General features: G+C 42.7%; 1 protein-coding gene across 1 annotated transcript in view; it reads right to left on the bottom strand.

Annotated features, from left to right (window-relative positions):
- The window catches only part of BAIAP2L1 (BAR/IMD domain containing adaptor protein 2 like 1), an 815478-nt gene that overhangs the window by 5518 nt on the left and 785734 nt on the right, over nt 1–24226 (bottom strand). The window lies entirely within an intron of this gene.

Below are 24226 nucleotides of genomic sequence, written 5' to 3'. Positions count from 1 at the left end.
AAATGAGTTTTCACTAATTTGAACTTTCAGCGATTTGGTCAGGGTGAATTGCAATTCAGTGAAATGAGCTTTCCATGAAAGTAACCAGACCCGTCTTTAGAAACCATTGAAATTTCCTCATATGAAGCTTTGCCAAAGGCAACATGGGAATCATGGAAACCATGAATCCTAGAAGTCTCAGAAATTTCCTGGCCGGGATAGACAAGAGAGGCTGAAGGCTTTCCATGAAGGATGCAAGAGAATCTTGCCTGCAGGCAGGAAAACCATCATTAGATCTGTTATGAACCTGCGTCCTAAGATGATGTGATCCTGAGATGTAGTCAGACTGGATTTCTGAAATTTATTGTGAACCCTAAGCCCTGAAGGAGACGAATGGCCTCCGCAAGGTTTTGAGACAACTGATCTGAACTGTTGGCTACAAAAAGCAGATTGTCTAAGCAAGGATAGAGTGTCTAAGTAAGGATAAACCTGAACCCCATGGACCCTGAGGAAAGCAATGACTGGGCCCAAGCACCTTGTGAAAACCCTTGGGGCAGTGGAAAGACCAAAAGGCAAGGCAGAAAACAAATTGCAAAGAACCCACCGAGAAACGTAAGAATTTCCTGTATCGAGGGCAAATGGGGATATGTAGATAAGCATCTTTGAGATCTAGGGAAGCCATGAAAGATTGAGAAGAAATGAGAGGAAAAGGTGTCTGAAGTGACAGCATCCAGAAAGAAGGCACTACCAGGAAAGTGCTTAAGTGACAGAGGTCTAGAACTGGTCTCTAAGGACCATCCTTTCCTGGCACCAGGAACATTCTGGAATAAAATCCCTTCCTCTCAGATGCAGGGATACAGACTGAACAATGCATTGGGCAAGAAGCTGAGATAGGATCTGAGGAAACAGATGAAGCTGACAGGAAGGGGGCTGAGGAATCCCCATGAAAGAAAGGAGAGTCTTTTAAGTCATAAAGTAACCTTTTTGGATGATGGAAAGAAGTCAGGCATCCTGAATGATCTTTGCCCAGGTTGGAAAGGAAAGAGACAGGCAAAGAGAAAGAGGGCTATGACCTGAAAGAGAGAGGTGTCACAGGGAAATAGGCCTATCCTGAAAGGGCTGCTGAATAGGAGGCGCATAAGTAGTAGTAGTTTGGATTGAGGTGTCTCCTAGTACACTTCTTAGCCTTAACACCAGAAGAAGCAGCAAAGGAAGAATGAGCTGATCTCCTAACAAAAAATGTTTTGGCAGGGAAATTCCTATGGAATTTGGGAACTGGTAAGAGAAACAAGTGTTTCAAATCCTGAAGTATCTTTCCTTTTTCCTGTGGGGCTTGAAAGAGTTCTGCAGCTGCTGAACCAAACACAACAGACTTATCTAGAGGAGCATCAAGTAACTTAGCTTTTACATCATCAGGCAATGATTGAAGCCTTAACCAGGAATGTCTCCTAAGCACAGAGGCAGAAGCAGCAGCCCTGGAGGATGCCTCTCTACAGCATCATAGCTGCACTTGATGGAATGTCTAACTACCTGAGAAGATGCAGCCACAAGTGAGAGACCCTGTGACTTAACCTCAGTGTCTGGTAACTGAGCCAAACTCAAGAAGCTTGAGAAAGCAAAGCCAAAGAATATCTACACATATGTGTATGTCTGGTAGTTAATAGCTCTAATAGCTAAAATAGAAGTAGTATACACCTTCTCACCCTGTCTCTCAAGGATTTTGCTTTCCTTATCAGAAGTTAGAAGCTTGACAGAAGGAGACAAGCGGGAAGATTTATCAGAAACAATGGAGACCACAGCTGGATCAGCAGAGGGGCACATACAGAGAAACTTGCAGTCATCTGGTACTCTATAAAGCCTCTTATGGGCAGGGGCCTGGGAGTCAGGAATTTTGGAGGAAGAAGCAAAAGTGTCCAGGAAAGCTGGAAGAACTGGATGAACAGCACAGTGAGCAGGAACCTCCATTTGTAGCAGATCATAATAACGCTTTTGTTCCTCAAAAATCTAGGAGGAATCTCATTTGAAGAACTCCCTCATTTTATTAATGGTTTCTCCAAAGGAAAGTTCTTCAAATGGGGAACCCCCCCCCCATTAGACTCCTCCACTGGAGAAGCATATTCCAGAGGGGAAGTAATCTGGGTGGAGTACGCAAGGGAGTCTTCATCAGAGGAGGAATCCTCAGAATCAGAGGGAAGAACCTGAGGTACAGCAGCCTACACAGGAAAAGAAGTAAAAGCAGGAAGAGGGAAAGAGAAAAAAGGAGGAGGCTTCAAAGCCATCAAGGCCCTAATAAGACCCTGGGACAAGGCATCACAAACTGATTGAGGAGGAAGGGACATTCAGATACTTGGTCTTTTGCTTAATGTGTCTTTCAGTATGAGACAAAGAGGTGGAACCTGACGTAGGCCTAATGTCCAGCACAGACAGTGAAGGATCCCTAGTCGGAACAGCAGGAACTTTGCCAAAGTCCTCCAGCAGCACAAGCCATGGTTCCTCCCTGTCATCTATAATGGACATCTGCATTGCCTCGGACATGCTAGGTTCTGAATTCTTGGTGGCTTCCCCAGGAATACCACCAGAAGCAGACCTGATCTCCAAATGGACCACCAGGTCTTCACCGACCTCAAGGAGAATGTCAGAGGTAGTAGGCGCTGCTGAACAGGTTTCTGCATACTCACCTTCCTCTTAAAACTCAGCTTTGCCAAAGGACCCATAGCACCTTCCATAGTGTCTCTAGCAAGACATTTGAGTCACTGAGTCTCAAGATAGAAATTTAAGGCAGAAAGATGGCTACATAAAGTATTTGGCACAAACGCCCAACAAAATGAACAGGAATGGATATCGTGGCTAGGCCCTAATCATAAAAGGCAGAGTTCATGGCTATCTTAATGTGGAATCTCCACACCTACACTTGCTCTTCCTGGATGACATGAACAAATTCATATGGCAGTAGCAATAAACAGAATCCTTAATAGGGTACTTATCTGAAGCTGGCAGCAGCACACGGAATCTGACTCCAGACTGAACGAAGAGTCAATCTTCTGAAATGGTGGCGAAAATGTTCTGAGGATGGTACGTGCAGATGTCCATTTATGGCCGATGCTGTCAGAACCTATGTGCAATGTCCTACGTACCAGCAGTGGCTATAAGCTTTTGTATACAGGCCGGATGCTGGGTTGTTGGGCGGAAGACAACCCATGTGTAAAGAATACTGCAACACTGAATAGTAGGATATCGGAAAGTTCCTGGATGTAATTGGAATTGGAGAAACCAAGCAGTCAGTTGAAGGGACTGAAATTCTAGATGATGCCATCTGGACAGGTGACTTAGCAGAGCAGAGCACTGTGGGAGAAGGGATGTCTTCATATGAGGCCAGAGCTACAGTAGTATAGTCTAGCTGAGTTAGAAGGGTGCTAAGAGAGTGAGCTGAGGCTAGCAAGCCATTGCTATCTGTAACAATATTGTTAATGAGGAAGTGGGATAGGTACAGAGGTGACCCCAGGGTCAATTGTGGGAGAATGCATTTCTGGGTGTCTGTCCTTATTGAGGAACTATGCTGAAATAGTGCAGGGATTTGATGTTGAAAGGCAAAGCAAAATGTTTGCAGCAAGGGCTCCCCCATTTTTTTGAATATGCTGAGTGCAGTTCCGCTATTGAGAGACCATTCATGGGTTAGCAGCAGTTTTCTGCTTAGTTTGTCTGCAGCCACACTAGAAAACCAAGGTATGTGCATTGCTATCAACATTGCAAAGTTATCACCCATTCCCATACTCACTGCTTTTCTGCATAGTGGCTGTTTACATGCCATACCATTGCCATATTGTGTGATTGTATGCAACTACTACACCCCAAAGGAGACCTTGTACCAGCTTGCCTGAGAAGTGCCACCTCCTTGATGTTACTAGGACAATTTATCATCACCTTTGTGGAGCTAAACTGCTTAGTTAGGAATATGTAAATATATCTTGAATCTGTTGTGTCTTGAGAATAAATTTTAGAATCTACACACGTTATCAATTTGTATGTTATTTACTCCTACTACATCTTATTTATAAAATTGTTTCCTATTATGCTCAATATCCATATATACATTTTCTTCAAACTTTTCTTAGTGTTGTCTCACACTATGTTTAATTTGTCTGACAAACTTGTCAATTTCAGTTTTCACAATCATAGTTCTACCTCTTTTCCATTTCTTACATTTTTTGTCGCACCTTAGTCAAGTATCTTGTTTTTATGGAAATACGTCCTTTGCATGTTATACGCCTAGATTCTGATGTTTAAACATTGTTTTGATTTTTTGCATTCAAACAATTTCTCTTTCAGAACTTGCCACATTCCTTCTGCAGATTTTCCACTGAATGCATCAACTCCAGTTAGTTTAATACAGTGACTGTTTGCTTCCATATAAACTGTTATTAATTTTCTGTGCATTGGCTTAGATTTTAAGTCTGGAGATACAGGCACTGTATCAAGGTCAGCTCATGTTCCATGATGGCCAACATGTAGACAAGGTAAGAGTAGATGACACTGCATGTTGATAAGAACATATAACTGGTGCACTACCTTTTACTACCACACTGGGTTCTCAAGTACAGTACTGATACAGAAATAATTTGTTTGAGCTTGTTGGACCATCTCCCCTATAATTTTGGGTTTCCTGTGTGTTCCTGCCCAAGCACAGTCTGAAGCATTTGTGATTAAGGATTGAGAGGGTTTGGGACCAGAGAGGGGAAATCATGGGTAGACAGTGACTTGTTCTGCCCACAAACTAAAATATGTCACGTCTTTTTTTTTTTTTTCTTACTATATTTATTCATTCTCCAGGTAATCTCACTAGGAATAGCTGCCTCTTTTCAAGGGGACCTCGGAATATTGTCTCTTCTAGGCTATGTAAATGAAAAATTGATGTAGATAGAGGTTTTTCCTTTGGATCAAATACATTCTGCCAGCCCTGCTATTAAGCAAGCCCTCCAAATGAAAGGTTTAATACGGGCTGAAGTCAAACTTGATTTTTGCAGGTTTAGAGATGTTCTCAAGTCTGTTAGATAGAGGACCATGGACTCTATGGATTATGTCAGCTCCTTCTCACAGAATGCACACATCAGGCATTCATCCATGTAAGGATACATGTAACCAGCCAATGTACTGAGATGGGCAAACCATGGTGCAAAGTATCTAGTGAATAACCTGGGTGTAGTGGAGAGAACAAATGGCAGAGACAAAAAGTGTTCAATGCCCAGCAGAGGCTGCAGCTCCTGTGAATATGGCTATGTAAGTATGTATCTTTTATATTCAAGGTTGCCAACATCCTTCAATACTAAGGAAAACAAGGCCTGCAATGTGAACATTTCAAACTTTTTTGACTCACAATCCTTTAGTCTGGACAGGTCAAAGATGGGTCTTGATGGACCATCCTTTTTCGGTGACAGAAAAGCTCAGAGTAACAACTTCTTAATTACTCTCTGGGAACACTTGCTTTGGCCCAATTGCTTAGCAGCTGTTTCAGAATGGGTAGAGTTATGATGATAGAGCTGGAAGAAAGAGCTAGAGAACATCCTTAAAAAGGGTAGGAAGCTTTGGAATTCCAGCTTGCAACCGGTGGATATTAATTCCTCTACCCAAAGATCTGAGGTCAGGCCACAAGAGTTTTGCTTTAAACAAGAAACTCTCCAGCTTAAGAGATAAGGGAGACCAGGAGGAATAGGATGAGAGGGAGGGAAAGGAAGGGTTGAGAGGTCAGTACTAATCCATTCCCTTTTTACTGAGTGTGGACCCGTTTCTGTCCCTCTGCTTTACTACCTTCTCCAGCATCTTCCATCCCATCTCTGCGGCAGTTCCTTTTCAAAAAGACTGCTTTTCTAATTGCTTTGACAGACTGCCTGTAACAGAATGGCCATTGTTTCATCAAGTAATTTCTTCTACACAGTGGAAACGGAGTGTGAAAAATCTGATTCACTAACTGAAGACTTCATATTTTCATTTACATCTTAATAAAGGTATTTAAGAAGGATGACCAAACAGCAGTTCTTTACCTAAAGGTGTAATTAATAACTGCCCCTTTAATACCTTAATAGGGAGCTTGAATTCTTAGCCAAGCATGCCTTTGGACAATGGTGCCTGTAGCATCTCCCAAGGCACAAGCATCTACAGCATCCTAGCCAAGATGAATCATGTTTCCTCATTCTTAAGTAATTATAGTCTGCCTTTTACAGGCTCGTCCTTAGTTTCATTTATTGCTTCTTCAGCTTCTGAGATAAGGGTCCATTAATAATGGGTCACACTGGTCTTGCAATTCACACCTACATTCCAAATAAAGAGAAGTTATTTTTTCTAAAATGGTCACGTACCCTGCTATCACTAGGGAGGGTGCTGACTCCCGGTACCAATTCAAATCTTCTGGAAGAATCCACCAAAATGATTTATCTGATATGGAACTAGGTTCTTATAATCATACATACCCATTTCTTGCAGTTTATGAAGCCCATCAGGCTTCTTGTGGATGGGTCTGCATTTTCACCTGCATCTTTGAAGGTCTAAATGACTGGTCGGGAAGGCAGCAGGCCTAAACTCCTCCATGTCAAAATGTTCAAAGTATCTTTTCTTGGAAGATGATAACTCTTTCACTCCACACTTAAACATTCTTTCATGAAATTCAAAGTATCCTTGACAGAACTGACCTCCAGTGTAGATCTTGATGTGATCATGTCTTCATCATTTATATTTTACCCCAAAATGGAGTAATTTGGTTCATGCAGGCCACATCTGAGACTTCTATGGAAAAGATGGATGTCTCTTCTGATGAAAGGTCTCATTCTAGTTTGACAAGGGAATGATATCTGATGTGGAAGTCCTGGAAGTCCAGGCGTGTGTGTGTTTGTGTGTGTGTGTGTGTGTGTGTGTGTGTGTGTGTGTGTGTGTGTGTGTGTGTGTGTGTGTGTGTGTGTGTGTGTGTATGTGTGTGTGTGTGTGTGTGTGTGTGTGTGTGTGTGTGTGTGTGTGTGTGTGTGTGTGTGTGTGTGTGTGTGTGTGTGTGTGTGTGTGTGTGTGTGTGTGTGTGTGTGTGTGTGTGTGTGTGTGTATGTGTATGTGTGTGTGTGTGTGTGTGTGTGTGCGTGTGTGTGTGTGTGTGTGTGTGTGTGTGTGTGTGTGTGTGTGTGTGTGTGTGTGTGTGTGTGTGTGTGTGTGTCTGGCTCCTTCCAGGGTAGTGTAAACTTTTTTGTAATTAAAATATGGGGAATAGGTACATGGCTCCATAGCACAGAGGAATGCAGTCCTGACTGCAACCCAGAGAAAGTGAGTTTGCTCAGTGGTTCAGGCTCTGGAAGATGTGGAAGGGGACAGTGGGTTTGAGGGGAGGGATAAGAGAGGGGGCACATACTCAGGTACACCTATGGAGTTGATCCTTGGTGGAAACTGGACATGCATGGGCTGTGGGGTCTGGGGGGGGCACCATGTTGTCTGAGTCACACATGGAGCACACGATACTCTGCAAGCCCACTGCATACCAACCCACTGGACAATATGTGCACACGAAGGGAGAAAGGATAGGCCTGAAAGGGAAAAAAATACTCCTTTGAGCAGCCCAGGATACCTTAACTTCCTCAGTGGACTTGAACATGGCCAGAATCAGTCCAAGGGAGGAAAAGTTGGGTTCAGGAGAACTGCAGAATGCAAGCAGTCAATGGGAATATCTAATTGTCAGCTGTGAGGGAGCCAAAGTACCCTACCCCCTCAAAAATATGGGTGTGGGGTTGGCAGATTCCAATCAGGCAGATGACTACTAGTCAGGCATCAATATCAGCAAATTGGTCACATATGTGGGAACAGTACAAACCATATAAACTGCACTTAATTCATGTGAGTGCTTGACTCAACAAGGTGCTCAGGCTGGGATTAGTGAAAAGAAAGTTGTGCCTCACCAGGAGCAATGCTCCCAGACTTGTGAGGGACTGGCAGGGTCTCTAAAGCCATGCACTCCCTACCCACAGAATATTGTACAATCAATTTTCTTTTTTATCCCCATTTTCTGAGGTCAGCTATTTTTCTATGGGATTCTCCTCTTTAACTTGTTTGTGGAAATGTTTCATTCTGGAAGGATGAAGGGATATCCAGTGACCCAACCTAAGAAGTCTCCTGCACTCCAAGATGGTCCTAAGGTTCCATATGAACTACAGCAGAGTTTTCTTGTTACAAATACTGCAATGCCTGCCAGAAGCGATTTGATGATCTTCATCAAAGAAAAGGCACTAAAAGAGGAATCTGTCTTTCCCAGGAGCATTTGGTAATTTAACCCTCACCCCCACCCCCCCCCATATCAGAAGTTGTACTGTAGCAGTGATCCTTATGAAGAACATATAGAGCTATGTGAACATGCATACTGTAGAAGTAGATAATCGAACAACAGTATCAATGATGCAGCATGACCTACCAAATAACCCCTCCCTCCAAAAAAAAAAATCAGAAAAGCAGAATTTATTGACAACAGCATTAATCAGTGATCACAATGACTCTGACCTAAAAAGTTAGAAAAAAATATGCCACCCTGATGTACTTATGGAAGTCACCTGGAAAGTCCTAATTACCATACGTTTCTTCTGGCAAAAAAAAAAAAAAAAAACAGTATGGCATGGGCTGCTCTCCTGTTTAAAGCTAAATGGCAAACTGACGTCCTTGTCATGGGGAGTAGACCAGCTCTACTTTTGGAGTGTCCAACCACTCTAAGTCTGCGTGGTTAAATCCCATGTATAAGGAATTACAGTGTAGCAGTATTCTTTACAACAAAGCTAGTATATCTTCTCAACAGCACTACAAGACTGTGCAACTAACCTGTTTAAATAAAGGCTCAAGTACCAGACTCAAAAATATTCTGTGCCAGCCTTACATTTTCGATGTTTTTCTACAGCTGTATATAATCTTAGACAAACAGTGAACACCAAGAAGTTTGACCTTTTTAAAACGGTTTAATTTTGCTTGTATACAAGCCTCACATTTGAGCATTGTTTGGCTCAATTAACCGGAGCTGCTCTGTTTTTGTTGTTGTTTGCCAGAGGTCCAGAGTGTTTTTGTTTGAATCCAAGCAGTCCAAAGATAACAAGAAATTAAGCTTACTTTTAGTTTGATCTGTATTTTACTGTTTTACTGCCATTAATCTGTGCCTTTTTGACTGTTTTTACTGTTTGTGCCTGCTTATTACCTGCATTTGTTTTGCAATTAAATATTGCTTAGTTAGCATAGACTAGGTCCAGACTTGCTGAATCTAGTTTATACACAAACTCAAATCCAGCCAACTTACATTAGGAAGGGCTCCACTGTACCCTTGTGGCAGAAGTGTGTGTATACAGCCTTGTCTGAGCTGGGGATTGCTGGAAGAAGGATCATTGTGTGATTTCCTATTGGCAAACTAGATGAAAATTGTTTAATTTTGACTGTACATCAGCCTCATGTTTCCACGTAGCTGCACACTGCTCAACAGGGGTTAGATGTACCTTATATTGATGCAAATGCTTAGGAACTATTTTTTCTCTAGACACCAGTCAGTGAATCCTTTCCCAGGTTCCTTGCTGCTCTGTGGGCAATGCAGCTGCCTACTTCTGCACTGCAGGCAACTTAGCTGAGCACTGAGCAGCATCACCCCACTTTCCATCCCTGATCTTCTGTAGAATAAACCCCCTTGTTAATCCCAGAACAACGGTTGATCTAATTTGCCCGCTCAGAAATTAAGTACTTAAGAATAATCTGTTACCATGGACGGGCAGTTTCTCAACATTTCTCCAGCCAGCCTGATTGACATGGCCATCCTGAGGCAATGTAACAACTGCCTCATGTATATGGGCAACCACTTGCTCCTAAAGCAAACAAATACAGTTATGTGAAAGATGTTACTATACCATGAAACTAAAATCAGTCCTCTCACATAACAATAAACAAGACATCAAACAGGTTGTCAGCACAGACACCTCTCCACTCACGCAAGATAAGGTCAAGACACAGAAACCCACATATGTGGAGGTATTCACTAAGAGACTACCAAAAGACCAGAGACCTCCCAAACACAAACAACCTACACATACTGGTACACAAACAGAATCCACCACTATACCATACCACACATATCAGTCTCTCAAAAATTAAGCCCCTAAGGCAAAACACCTCAAAACCTAATGTCCTAGTCACAGGTGACAACAGTGAGGAACACAGATGTCACCCTCACTAGGGCAGACAAGGAGGTCACAGTCAGCTGCCTTTCAGGTGGTAGGATCTGTCAAATCGCACACGCACTCGTCACTCAGCAACAATTACCGTCATGACTCTGTCATAGTATATGCTGGAGTAAATGACTTGAGATGTCCCTCTCTGGACTATATAAAGACACATAACTGAACTCTCACATTGTGTATCCCAAGCAGGTACATCCCTAGCCCTAAGCGACTTTCTATCTTCACCTAGGATAATGCCACAATACAGACAAAAAATGATTGATTTCAATAACTGCCTTAGCTCCTGGTGTCACTCCAGAGGGATTCAGTATCTGACAGCATGGGAAGACATGGTCGACAGACCAAACTGCTTTTCCAGAGATGGCCTTCACCTGTCTCCTCAAGGCTTCCAGATACTAACAAAGACACTTGCTTACTCCATAGTGCTTTTTTTATGCAATGTCAAAACAATACAACTTCTGACAAAGAAATCCACTAGAGATAAACTCAAGGTTAAGCTGTTTACTGCTAGGAGTCTAAAAAGTAAACTGCACTTCCTGAAAGCACTCCTCACCTTGGAAGATGCTGATGTCTGTGCAGTCACTGAGACTTGATTCAAGACCGCAGAGAGCACCCTGGCCATACAAGGCTATAATGCATTTCACAAGTTCAGACCTCAAAATGAGTGTGAAAGAACCAAAGGTGGAGGTGTATCCATCTTCATTAAATCCAAATACACCTCAAGACTAAACAGTAAGACTCTCTTGAGCTACTCCAGGTCAAATAACGATAAACAAAATATCCTACAACATCATCCCTAGCTACTGGTTCCCATCATGAGCCAGGAGAAACAACACCTACCCGGACTTGCTAGAGTCGCTCAGTATACAGCCAAAAACCTTGGTTATGGGAGATTTCAACTGTCCCTTCCATCGACTGGGTGGCTTACATGAGCACAAACACGATCACTCTGAGGTTCTTGGATTTGGTTAATTCAAATGCCCTGGAACAGTTGTTTTGCACCCCCACAAGGGGCTAAAATGTCCTAGACCTAGTGCTCACCAACTTGGGGGGGGATCAATGCACTACCCACTGTGTGTTGCCCTCCCTGGTAAGGTCAGACCATAAATCAGTCTCATTTGAAGTAAAGATCAGACCTGACACCCCTACAAGAGCAAAAAAAAGAAGTTATGTTCTTGCCATAACTATCCATCTGGGTTGTATGTCTTCATTTCCATTAACCTGTGGGTCTTGGTTCTGACCCTCAGAACCGGCCGGCTGCTTTTTCAAGCTTGGGCTTCCTGACTTGAGCTCATCCTATATATTCATAATGCCCTGCTCCCCCCAGAATACCTCAGATTGAGTTTGCCAAAAAATAAATAAAAAACAGGGGCATGACACATAAAAGAAAACATTTGTCATACACTTGCATAAAGCAAACAGATTAAATGTGTATACACATATCATATATGAGGAAGAAACATCAGGAGCTCAGCAGAAGGAATACAGATTCCTTTGAGAATTCTAGCAGGTTTCGTAAGGACTTGGCTAGAGGGAAGGGGGGTGGGAAGGTTAATGGAAATGAAGATGGACAACACAGATGGAATGTTATGGTAAGAACATAACTTCTTTATCTGATATTGTCCTCTTCCTTTCATTAATCTGAGGGACAGAGTCCACAGCTACCAAGATCCAGGGTGACCCTCACTGAAGGATATTCCAGAGTACAGCAGAACCAAAGGCACTTCTACTCCTGGATATGATGTCCAATTTGTAATGCACAACAAAAGTGCGGGGATTTCACCAAGTAGCAACAGTACAAATATCCACAATTGAAACTCTGGGTCAAAAAGCTTGAGACTTGGCTACAGACCTTGTAGAATGGGCCTTGATTCATCCTGGTAAAGGAATATTTTTGAAAGGGTAGATAAAGGTAATAGTCTTTTAACCATTTTGCTAGCATTACTTTGGCAACAGGTCTACCTCTCTTTGCATCTGAAAAAGAGACAAGATATTAAATCAGACTTTCTAAAGGACTTGGTTCTGTGTAGATAGAAATGAAGCTGCCTGTGCACGTAGAGCAAATGCAGTGTGTATTCACCTTTGTTTTGATAATTAGGAAAAAAGACTGGAAGAATGATGGACTGATTAATGTTACCCTCCTTATCAACCTTGGGTAAAAAGGAAGGATTAACACACAAGATCACTCTTTCCTTGTCAAAAATTAAATATGGATATTTTGCAGAAAGGGCTTGGAGTTCTGACACTCTTCTGGCAGACGTAAAAGCTACCAAAAACAGTCTCTTCGAGGAAAGAAACCTCAAATGCACAGTAGCTGCAGATTCCAAGGGTGGGTGTACCAAGGCTTACATAATCATAGTCAGATCTCATGGGGGAGTAGGATCTTTCACTGGAGGTCAGAGCAGCAAAATGCCCATAAGAAATGCCTTACACAGTTTAGAAGAAGCAAGTGATAAGGAATTGAGACCAATGTGAAAACTGGAGAATAGTAGCTAGCTTAACTTTTGACAGTAGAATAACTAGCACCATCCATGAAAAGGGAAGCCAGGAAGTCTAGTATGACTGCCACTGGAGCTGTAAAAGGATCTATCTGTTTATGTTCAGCCCAAAAGGAAAATCTTTTCCATTTACTCTTGTAAATTTTGCACACTGAAAACCTATGTGAGGAGACCAAAATTTCTCAACTGGGGAAGAAAGCCTGGGTAATCTTGCCATCATGGGATTTGGACCTGGGTCAAATCTCATCAGAGGGCAAATCAGATGAGACCAAAGAAAGGTGAACCAGGTTTGTCTAGGTCAAAAAGGGGCAATGAGGATTACTTTGCTCTGCAACCAGAGAGCTTTCTGTAAGAACTTGGGAATTAATGGTACAAGAGGAAAGGCATAAAGAAGACTGGAGGGCCAAGCATGGACTACAGTAACCCTGGGTAACTGCCCCTGAGAAGGGATCAAGGCAAAATACCTGCTGCATTTGTTGATGAAAGGGGACACAAAGACATGCAGCAAGAATGACCCCATTGATTCATGGACAACTCATGAGTCATCAGTAACACTCGGCTGAGCCTATCAGCTAATATGTTGGACTCCCCCGGAATGTGCATTGCTATCAGAAAGCGGTTGGAAGAGATCGCCCACTGCCACACTCTCATTGCTTCTCGACATAGGGGGAAGAACTTGTGCCTCCCTGTTTGCTGATGTACCAAACCACTGACATATTGTCCGTTTGTAACACAATAGTCCCCAGAGGTAGAAAGATGTTGAGTTCTTGCAACACTAGAACTGCAATCATCTCCGGTATACTGATATGCAACTTGGTCTCTTGGGGCATCCACGTGCCTTGGACTATTCGATCCAGACAATGCCCCCCCCCAGCTCGGAGGTGTCCATGGTCAACGTGGCTTTCGGGGATGGAAGAACGAATGGGCATCCTTGACTCTCTTCTCCGGAGTGAAGCCACCAAAGCAGAGACTCCTTGTACACATGAGATAGTTTGATGGGGAAATTCAGAGGGTTCCTGAGAAGTGACTACTGGACTGCTAAGGTCCATTGTAATATCTGCATGTGAAAATGTGCCATGGGTAAAAGGTTATAGTAGCCGCCATCGAGCCTACTGCTCTGAAAACTAAGCTGGCTCGGTGCTTTGGGATGGTCAGAATTTGGCTAATGTGAAATCTCAAGTTTGAAAGCTGGTATGCCAATGTCATGAGGTAAGCATAAGATGTCCTTGTGTCCAGGCGGGCCCCAATGAAGTCTATGGCTTGTACTGAGTCCAGCTGACACTTGTGTATGTTGACAGTTATCCCCATTATTGTGGCCAACTTGAAGAGGTAAATCCTGGCTTGAAGGAGTAGATGCCTGGTTGGAGTGGTCAGAAGCCAGTTATCCAGATATGGAAATATCTGATATCCTTGCAGTCGGAGATGAGCTGCAACAACTGCTACACATTTCGTGAACACCCTGGGGGCTGATGTGAGACCAAATCAAAGTGTTCTTAACTGTCAGTGACTGACTCCCAGCCTGAAATGCAGAAAACACCTGGAGCATTTGTCCATTTTTATATGGTAGTAAGTGTTTTTTAGGTCTACACAGCACATCCAGTTGCCCATCTGCAGAAGAGGTAAGATGGACTGAACCATGACCATTCTGAACTTCGTGTGCTTCACTGACTTGTTCAGAGAGGTTAGATCCAGGACAGGTCACAAGTCCCCTGTCTTCTTGGGTACTAAAAAGAATATGGAGTAAATGCCTAATCTGATTTGATTGGGGGGACCTCTTGGCTGACTCTTTTTTGCAGCAATTTTTTTTTATTTCTTGGGCTGCGTCCTCCCTCTGATTGGGTGGGACATTGGGGAGGTGTCATCTTTGTTTGGGAAAACAGAATGAATTATCCACTGGACACGATCCTTAGCACCCAGCTGTCATTTGTGATTGCCTCCCAGTCTTCTGGGTGCAAGAAAAAACATCCCCAGACTTCCTCCAGAGGAGGGCAGGTGGGCAAATGTTCAGGATTGCTGGAAGGGCTTGTCCTGGAAAGTTTCCTGTGACCCCTGATTTTGTGGACCCCCTTGGTCACATAGGAGGCATCTTCCATTATGACTATATCCCCCCTCTGCCCCGGGGGGGGGGGGAGTCTCCTTGACTGTCCTGGAAAAGACCCTGTGGCTTCCAAAACCACACCTTCTTACTACCACACTGGTTTCTGGAAAAGGTCTTTTGTGGTGTAGAAAAATGGATTCTAATGGAAGACAGGGTCTTACCATCCTTTTCACTCTGGGATAACATGTCCCGAACTATGAGCCCAAACAAGGTGGAGTCATCAAAAGGGGCATTAATAAAGGACTGTTTGCAAGAGTCTGCAAAATTGCATAACCTCATTCAGGCATGGTATTGTATGGCAATGCCAGAACCGGCCACCCTTGAGGTACCCTCCACAGCACGAGAGCTTAACCTCATGGATACAATGGCTGAAGAATGTAGGGTGGATAGCCTGGAGAAAAAGGATTTCTGTTCCTTAGCAAACAGGGACCTGGGGATCGAACTAGAAAGTTGGTTTGCAGCCTGGTAAAGTGCAACAAATAGTTCAATGCCCTGAACGTAAAAGTGGATGAGGCATGAACTCTTTTTCCAAACCTGTCCAATGCCCAGGATTCTCTATTCAGGGGGTGGACAGAGGAGCTTTCCTGGGCCAGCTTCTTCTTCGTGACTGCTTCAACAGTCACGGCATCTACAGGGATACCCTGGTCCAAAACAATTTGTCAACAGGGGCACTTAAAATCCTGTACACATATTTAGGGATAGGTTCCATTGTATTCAGTTCCTTCCATGCCCTCGACGATGTCAGCTGAATGAGTGGGTCAGCTGGGGGAGGGGAGGCACCCAGGTAGTAGATGGCCCAGACCAGAAAGCCTCCCACAGTACTGATTTCTCCGGTGAAGGAATTTGGGCAGACGAACCACCCCTCTGGCATAGGATTTCAAGAACGTCTCCAAAGGAGACTTCGTTGGGTGACCCTTCTTCTTCAAAATCCATATCCGTAGTGAGTGATTTCATAGTAGAATCAATGTGCCTCCTTTTACACAACCTCTTTCAAGGGACCTCCTCAGCAGGGCGCTTCGGGGAGGTATAGGAAGAAACCTGGGGATCCACAGTGGAAAGAGTGTGGAGGAAAGAGTGTGGAGGCCACGTGACAGACCAGAGATCTCGGACACCAATCCAGTATGAGGAGGGAGAGGTTCTGTGGCAGCGAGCACAGAGGATCTTCTTGAGGCAGAGAGAGCCCTCTCCACCAACTTGAAAGCAGAAGGGCTCCAAGCCATCAAGACCAGTCCCACTGAAGCTGAAGCCTGGGCCTCAGACACCTCATGGAGAGTCCAAGCCTCCCACTTTGAGGGGGGAGTCAGAGCAGAGCTGGTGAAGGCCAATGCTCCAAGGGGAAGCAAAGGCTCTGAAAACGTCTGGGTCGATATCAATCCCCCAGAAGTGACCTCGATGCTACGGCTCCTAGACATGCTCGGAATTGAAGCAGATGGAGTCAAGCATGTCTAGGAAACCAGAGGTGAAGAGGAAATCTTTATCGGCTCCGACACCTCCGCATTGGGAAGCAACAGAACCGATGCCTCCAAAACTGAGGGTTGGATCAGAGAAGTCACAAACCAGAAAAGGGAAACTCTTTTGGATCCAGATGTGGCTGGAGTGGACACAAGCCCCATCTGGGTCTCGAGGAACTGTCTCATCAGTCTGCCAACATCCTTGGAGGAAAGGGTTCAGAAAGACTTGGAAGAAGCCAAGGGCGGGGGTCTCTTGGGGGAGTGAGATCTTGGAGCACTGCCTGTCAGTGCTGAGTCAGGGGCTGACCCAGTAGAAAAACCACTCAGACCCAGAGCACCAGAACGTGACAAGGGCAGAGGAGAAGTCATCAGAACAAGTTTGGAGCCAACCGAGTCAGATTCAACAATTTCAGAGCCTTCATGGGAGGCTCAGAGAAAGACTGCGAGGGTGAGTATTTCCTACCCTCCCGGGTGTCCTAGGATCTCTTAGATGGGGGTTGATCCCCTAAAGTCGAAGGTACCTTTGAGGTGGAGGAAGGAGGAAACATGGCTTTCAACATCAGTTTGCTCCTCCTATTTGCCAGAGCTCTGGGTTGGAAAGCTTGACATATCTCACAAGGGGCCTGAAGGTGGGTAGGCTTCAAAAAATTAACACACTCCTTGTGGGCATCAGACTGAGTACTTTTCCACCCACAGGAAGTGCATTTTTTAAACCCTAAAGCTTTTTGCTCGGACATACTTAAAGGAGCAAAAAAGGGAGAAACTTTTTTTTTTTTTTAAAGAAAAGAAAGACTAAACACAGAAACCATGATTAACAGCCAGGAGAGATGAAGGAAGGATTTTCTAAGCCAAACATTCTAATATAACTAGAAGAAAGCTACAAGAGAAGAAAAAAACATGAAAGAAGTCAAAGAGACAACAAAGTTAAACCACTCACAAACTACCGAATTCTAACTCCCACGGAGAAGCTCACAGCTACTGGAACTCGCTGCTGATGCTAAGTATGGAAAACAAGATTCGAGGTATTCTGGGGGGGGGGGGGCAGGGCATTATGGATAGGTAGGAGGAGCTCAAGTCAGGAACCTCAAGCTGGAAAAAGTGTCCGGTCAGTTCTCAGGATCAGAACCAAGACCAACAGATTAATGAAATAAAGAGAACAACATCAGCTCTGAAAAGCTTTTTTCCAAAGCAAACTGAAGCAGAGCTCCTCAATGACCCTATTTAAGCACAGTTTTGACAATTAGATGGGTGACTGTAACTTCATTCTGGGGGTGGCACCTATGTCCCTCATGGACAGGGCTAGTGAGTGCTGATCATTGAATCGCTCTAACAATGACCATCTAACTATGGTCAATTAAGGTACATGGGTTTTTACATAGCTAGTCTTGTAAATGCCCTAGGGCCATTAGCCTAGTAAACTCCTATGAACATATGAAAGTCATAAGAATAATTATAATGGTGATATTTCTTTTCAAACATTCAGCTACATGTAATCATGCCAATATACATTGTTACAGGACAGGTGGACAGTTTTAAATCAAACAGTTCAACCTAAACTTTAAGGGATATTCAAATGTGACTACTTTAAGCAATGTAAATACATTAACCACAGAGAAGTAACAGTATATTGAAATGGAAAGCAAATTGATATCCATTACCAGGGATTTTTAGTTGTAAATCAAAGTATGTTATGTGCACTACCAGATGTGACTCTTGTATGGCGGGGCATCTACACCTTCAGTAAGTGGAATTCTGTTTGTACTTTGAACGGGTGCTTTCATTGTTAATTTCTAATGCGCTGTTATGCCTTTACTTTAATTACTGTCTGTTGTATTATATACGTGCCGGTTACTGACACGCTACCTATCTGCAATCTGAATTTGCATTACCTTACAAGGGAGTTCTCAGGAATGTCCCTTCATTAATGTATTGGATTTAATAATAGGTGTGCTAGGTTTTTGTATTTTTATTGCTAACTAGTTTCTGTTAGAAGGAGTGAATCGGTTTAAGTATTTGAAATGCCATGGCGTATACTGATAAAATGTTCTCTGCTAACGCCAACTTCAATAAGCGTATTTACTAAGTAAAACTCTTCCCTCTCAACGTGCTTAGCCAGACGCTGTTGTAATGCGACATTGCTCTGTCTATTCAATAGTGCCTGCTTGTTTATTTAAACGCTTCTGAACTGTTTAAATACTGCAACATTGCCACGATTACTTAGTAGCGCCTAGTTTTAAAATGATATGTCTCTAGCAACCTTTGCATTTGTCTTAAATGTATAATGTTTTAGAAGCTTTATTTAAATACTGCGACATTGCCATTGCCCTGCCTAATAAGTAGAGTCTAGTCGTAATGGAATGTTTGAGAAGCTTTTGAATGTGTTTTAAATGCACAACGTGTTTAGAAGCTTTATCTGTTTTAAATTTTGTGACACTGCCCAGCCTTTTAGTAGTGCCTTTTTTGAAAGACGGAGTGTTGCTGTTAGCCTTGAATCTGTTTAAATGTACTTTGCTAACGCCAAGTTATACATGTGGTTCACAAATAAGTGCCCCATTCTGTCAGTGTGCTAAATTAAAAGCAGACTATACAGCACCTTATATTACAATATTATCAAGCCTATTTTGCTGTGCCAAATTGTAAACTTGGGTGTTTACTGTGTTTACTATAGGCTATCTGCTGAATGCTCCTGTTACTACTATAGCTCCTTACAGACCTTAACCTTCCTAAGCAGGGATAATATACCTGTGTTAGTGTAGTGACCTTCTAACATGTAATACTACAGTGTTGTGGTCTATCTAAGTGCTAGTTAAAAACACTGAGCGTTTACTGCTCTGCATTGTTTTTCTAATAAATGCCCCAATACTAGTGTTTGTTCCTACCTCGGGTTGTGCTCCACATAGCTGGTCCCTACTAATAACCTATTGTCTAACAATCTGCCTTCATTAGCAGTATTATATGAGTGCAATACCTTTTATTTGCTAATGTATTCTCAGATGTGAGAAGAGCCTATGTTTGATCTTGTAAACTGTCCACATTTATTGTTAATTGCAACAAACTATTACCCAAAGTGTCTTAATTTCTAATCATTGCTAATTTTGACATTGTTGAGTTTTGCTTACTTTTACCAGGGATATTATATTTTATTCTACTAAACTACAATTTCTCTCTCACCTTTCTCTCCTGTTCTCCAGCTTTTTGTCCTGAACTATCCCTTGTGATTACACCTGGTGGACACCTAGACCTACACTAAATCTAAGTCAAGCTCAGCCATTTGCTTATAGCAACTATCACAAACTCTGCTGCCTCAACCCCTCTCGGAATTAAAGCTAGCTTATCCCAGAAGAATGCAAGGAAGTACGTCTATGCTGTTAAGCCTTGAACTACTATAGTTTATAAGCCCTGATAGGTGTACTGAACGCTCCCTGCCAGTAAAGCCAGCAGCCTAAACCCCTCTTATCTCTATATCTCAGCTATTCTCCCTCATCTAGTCCCCTGATTTACTCTTGCTCACCTCTCCCTTCAGTCCAACCCAGTACAGAGATTGCCCTGGTGGGCCAAGGTGCACTTCAGCATCTGTCCACTAGATGGCATCCTCTCCCCACTTATACTGACTTCTTTTCACTTCTTCTTATATTTTCTTATTGCTCTAACTTTTTCTTTTTTTCTCTCTCTCCCTTAAAACCATTACAGCCCACTATAACCTACTATTTCCAGGTCCCCTCTACTTACCCTTCTGAAATTCTACACTCCACTGATAGGTTCTCGATCCTCTGCTGCCCTCCTTGCTTCTGGTTTCTACCCGCTCTGTTCGCCCTGCGGGCTCACTCTGCTCCCCTACCTTGCCCCCAAATACCATCCGCCCTCAGCACCTCCACCTTTATTACCCCATAATCACACCCACTAACATTTCCAGTCCAATCAGTCTCCAGAATTCCAGACACACCCATCCCCTACTCCACCCTAATTAACCTTCATTCACCTCTCCTAGTATTCCTCACCTAGCCAATTAGACTACATTACTATCTCAACACCCACTCCAATACTAAATCCCCAGCAAATCCTTACACAACTATCTATTCCTTAGCACTATTTAATTACTTACCAGATCCTCTACATATAAACCTCTCTCATTTCTACATTTTCTTCAACATCAACTTAGCACCTCTAATTACCCACAACTCAAAATGCTCTCAAAACCCTCATTCATCTCCTTTTTACTACTTCTACTTCTTAACTTAGCATATTTTCATTACCTCACCCAGCCCAGTAATTCCTACCACTCACAATCTTTTCATGTAACTAACCACCTTACCTCCTCTCTCTCACACTCTAACACCCCAATTTCTCCCCATCTATTTCCTATAAAAAAACCTTCTACTTTATCCATATAAACTAGTCACCACTCATAAACAATCTACCCCCATAGTAACTGGCAAATCCTTCATAATTACAATAGAACCTAATCTTTTCTCTAAACTGTCCAATTACCTCCCTAACGCAATCCTACACCTGATTACCAGTCTAATATCAGGTGATATCCATCCTAACCCAGGCTCCCCCACCTCAACCATTACAGACAAGAGCATATTACTAACTTATATAAACTCCCAAAGTATAGTTAACAAAATCCCAAACCTCCATGCCTGGCTCATACATAATAAACCTGACATCTTATCCATCTCAGAAACATGGCTAAAACCCCATATAAAAGACTCTGAAATAACTCCACCAAACTATTCTATCATTAGAAAAGACAGGTCCCACAAAAAAGGGGGAGGAGTAGCTCTTCTCTACTCATCCCATCCTCCCTGTCAGTTACCCCCTATAACAAACCTACTCCTCAATTTAATAATGCTGAACTACTCTTAACACTACTTCAAGTTAACAAACACAAACACATATGTATAGCTTCCCTATACATCCCCCCAGGGGATAATATTTCCACACTCGAAGACATCCTTTCCTGGCTCTCCAATAACATTAGAAATGAAACCATAATCTTAGGTGACATGAATATTAACTGGGCCTCCATTCAGTCTCCTACAAACCCACTTAACATTAACCTCTATCATTTCTCACAGCTAATCAACTCTATTACACGCCCCTCAAAAAACCCCTCTAGCAGCAGTATTCTGGATTGGATTTTAGTCTCTCATCCCCATTATTTCTCCGACAGTGGTACTCTTACCGACCCTCTTAGTGACCACATACCCACCTTCACTCATCATCTCCCCTTACTCCTACATCGCACTCATAATTATATTACTGTCCGTAACCAAAAAAACTTTAACCCAACAACCTTTTCCAACTCTCTAAAAGCAATAAACTGGAATTGCCTAAAAACATTACCTCTAGATAATGCAGTTGCCCACTTCAACTCAACATTCTTAAAAATGCTAGACTTCCATGCTCCCTTAAGGACAAAGAGAATAAAAATCAATACTGCCCCTTGGCTTACCAAATACACACTAGCAACCATGCGTCTCAGAGATAAAGTCTGGGCGCACTACCTGGAAAATAAGACCCACCCTCCTACATAATGAATACAAAACACTTAGAAATAAGGTAAAAAAGCTCATCATCTCTGATCGACAAAACTACTTCTCCATCCTCCAAAACAGTAACAAAACAAATCCTCAAAAATTCTGGAAAGGTATCTCTACTCTACTTAACCCCAGCAAACCAGGCACCCCCACCCCAGACCCTAACGCCCCTGATACTGACTTAGCTACCCAATTTAACTCATTCTTTATTGAATCTATTTCCAAATTAACCTCTTCATTCTCTAACAACACCACATTTTCCAATCTACCCCCATCCTCCCATACCAACACTCCACCCTGCGCTGCTACCACTCCCTCACTCTCATCCACTAAATTTCCACCCTTCACCTCTCCTCCTACTCTCACTTCCTCCCCATCTCCCCCCCCCCAACACCCCCTCTCCTCACTCCCCACTATTCTCATTAAAACCCATACCCACTTCTACTATAAAAAAACTCCTACAGAAACTAAAGCCATGCACTAATGCTCCTGATAACATCCCTTCTTACTTTCTTAGCATAGCTGCTGATGCAACTGCCTACCCCATTAGCATTCTAATCAACCACTCTATCCAGGAAAATACAGTTCCCCAAATCTGGGAAAAGGCCTTTATCATACCTTTGCATAAAGGTGGCAACAATAACAGTGTGACTAATTTCCGCCCCATCGCTATCCTGTCTCCAATCTCTAAACTCCTAGAAAAGTGTATCCAAATTCAACTCCTACCACATCTCTTAGATAATCACCTACTAACCCCCACACAACATGGTTTCAGACCTGGTCACAGCACTATGACAGCCCTCCTCTCCTTCCTTGAAACTGTAAACAAAGCCCGGGACTCTGGACTTATTGCCTCTACCCTACTACTGGACCTCTCTAAGGCCTTTGGCACTATATCACACAGCCTGCTTTTAACGAAACTCTCAAAACTTAACCTATCTCCTTCATCCTTGAACTGATTCTCCAGCTACCTATCAAATAGATATCAAGCAGTAAAATGGAAAAAGGCAACCTCCTCATTTCTAAATACCCCAACCGGAGTTCCCCATGGCTCCATATTAGGTCCCCTCCTCTTTAACATACTCATAAATGATTTCTGTAACTCTATCCCATTCTCAAACATTATCCAATATGCAGATGACTCAACTATTATCTGCTCGGCCTCATCTATCCCTACACTCCTCAAGCTTACTCAAGACACTTTTTTAACCACAGAGCAATGGATGAAAAGAAACCACCTAGCACTCAACGCCTCTAAAACCAAATTAATGGTGTTCACCCCCTCTAAAGTCACCTATTTCGATAGTAACACATTCTCTATTACTACTCAAAACAACACACCTCTGGAACTGGTCTCAGAGACCAAATTACTTGGTGTCCAAATTGATAACCAGCTCAAATTCAACTCCCATATACAACTAAATATAAAAAAAAAACATCAAAAACTTGGTATGCTGTATCGGCAAAAGCACTACCTTACACCTGCTACTAAAATCACTCTTTCTACTTCCTTTCTTATCCCCTCACTTCTCTATGGAGCACCACTTCTAACTAACATACAGTCCTCTCTGAAAACACAACTCTCCTCCTGCTACAACAAAATCGCCAAGTTCGCTACCAGCCACAAGTCCTCCACCCACCACTGTTCCTCTCTCCAACAGCTACATTGGCTAGAACTACCCAAGCATCTCACCTATACTCAACTAACTCTTGCACACAAGCTAATTTTCAACCCCTCCCTCTGTCCCTCCCTGTCTTCTACCCTTAAAATGCACCTACCCAATAGAGTATTAAGGTCTAACAACCAAAATCTATTAGAAGTCTACAAACCAACTCGTCCCCCAGGCAAAAAGCTTCTATCACATGGCTTAGTTCTCTGGAACTCCCTACCTCCATCAATTCGTATCACCTCCAACCATTTTATTTTCAAAAAATCTCTTCATTCATATCTAGTATCCCAGTGGGAATGCTCTTACTTCCACCCCACATAACTAACACTGGTAATTCCATCTTCCTTTCCTTCCCCTATTTACACCTGCAATATTCCCTTAGAATTTCTCCTATCTCATACACTCTTAGTGTTATTATTGTATCCACAAGAATACACCATGCTGTACCCCTTACGTGTAGGATTCCTGATATGTAACTGTACTTCTCATTAATTACTTTGCAACATTCCTTCTTTGTTTGTACCACCTGTAAGCTTCATCACTAGTTTGTATTATTTGTAAAAGTTTCATCTCTAATTTGTATTAGCTGTAATGTTTACTCTACTACTTTGAAATTGTTTGTTTGAATCTTTTACTCTTGTATAATTATCATGTTTAACCTATTGTAACTTTGTTTGGAGCTTTTTTCCCCAGGACTCCATTGAAAATGGGTTCTTTTTGGCCCAATGGACTATCCTGGTAAACCAACTGCAGATAAATAAATAAAA

Source organism: Protopterus annectens, chromosome 12.part0 (assembly GCF_019279795.1).
Source record: "Protopterus annectens isolate FY-2018-M chromosome 12.part0, PAN1.0, whole genome shotgun sequence".
Lineage (NCBI taxonomy): Eukaryota > Metazoa > Chordata > Ceratodontiformes > Protopteridae > Protopterus > Protopterus annectens.
This window is presented reverse-complemented; position numbering and strand designations above follow the sequence as displayed.